Below are 1,407 nucleotides of genomic sequence, written 5' to 3'. Positions count from 1 at the left end.
GTGCAGGAGAAACTGCGGAGAAAAAGGCAAGCTGTTGATGGGGTCCATTTGGCCATGAGGCATCTTCTTGTAGAAAGTTGTATTGTTGTTTCTTATTGTATTTGAACCAATAACGTTTTTCAGATACATCAAACTGCAGGCCAGAGAGGGAGATGAAATCAAGACCGATTACTGCAGGGAAGGTGAGGTGTTGAGCAGATAAGATGACACAAGGTAATGTTATTGGTTGGTTTTGTAATGAAATAGTGATCTCATTCCATCCCAAAGGCTGTCGTTCTTCTCCATCTGCTAAGTATAAGGGTCCTCTGGTCCAAGGTTTGAGCTCTCCATTGATTTCATTCCATACTTTCTCATTCACTAAGGTATAAGAAGAACCTGTATCCAAAATTGCAGATCCTTTCCAGGGGCTGATGCTGATGGGGATCATCAACTGGCATGGAAGAGTGTTAGTAACATGAAAGTTTTTATCTCGATTTCCAGGGTTTGTGAGGGAACCAAGAGTTGCAGGGCCAGGAGCTGATGGAATCCGTAATGGAGCGTGAGTTGGTTGAGGAGGGTTTGTCAGCAGTGGGGCTCTATTGTTTCCACCACGTGGACAAGCTGCAGGAGGATGATTTCCTTTACAACGCCAACAGTATGGCTGAGGTGGGCGATTGTAATTCTGGTTGAAATTTGGTTGTTTTGGACGTACTGGGTTATCTTGTGGAGGTGGTCTTTGTTCAACTGGTTTAGGTGGTAATTTTGTCTGTTTTTTGTGTTCATACTGTTGTTGATTTTCTCGGTCTCTCTCCAGCTGTTGTCCTAGACGCACAAGTTCATCCACAGTTGTAACTCTGCTGCTCCTCAACTGGCTGGCCAAGGTGGGATTTATGTTTTTTAGGATCATCTTAACAATGTCTTCTTCTTCAATCTGTGGTCTCCAACGTCTGCATAAGGATTGGTACATATATACAAAATCTCTAATGCTCTCATGTTCTCCTTGAATTCTGGTCCTCACTCGTTCTGCTAGTTCATCCTCATAGTCCTCAGAGAGAAAGGCGGCTCGAAACTGTCTTTGAAAATCAGCCCATGTATGTACTTTGTGTCTGGCTACATCCCACCAGTCTCTAGCAGTGCCATGCAATACATTCCTTAATGTTGCCATAAGTTCCTCATCAGTTAATGAGTTAAGAGCTAAATAATCCTCACAGCGTTCCAAATACTGTAGAGGATCAGGGGGGTCCTCTCTTTTTCCATAAGTTGGGAACAACAATTTCACAGGACTTTTTCCTAGGTCTCGACTGCGGTTCATTGAAAAAGTGGTCCCACCTGGTCCTACTTGGTACCCTGTCATTCCAGGCCGAACAGTAGATTCCATCCGGGGCCTGTTGGTAAGTGTTATAGTTTCTGGTATCTCTTGGTAGACTG

This window comes from Austrofundulus limnaeus, unplaced genomic scaffold, assembly GCF_001266775.1.
Source record: "Austrofundulus limnaeus strain Quisiro unplaced genomic scaffold, Austrofundulus_limnaeus-1.0 Scaffold3222, whole genome shotgun sequence".
NCBI classification, from domain to species: domain Eukaryota; kingdom Metazoa; phylum Chordata; class Actinopteri; order Cyprinodontiformes; family Rivulidae; genus Austrofundulus; species Austrofundulus limnaeus.
The sequence above is the reverse complement of the archived record's forward strand: the minus strand, read 5'-3'. Positions refer to the sequence as shown.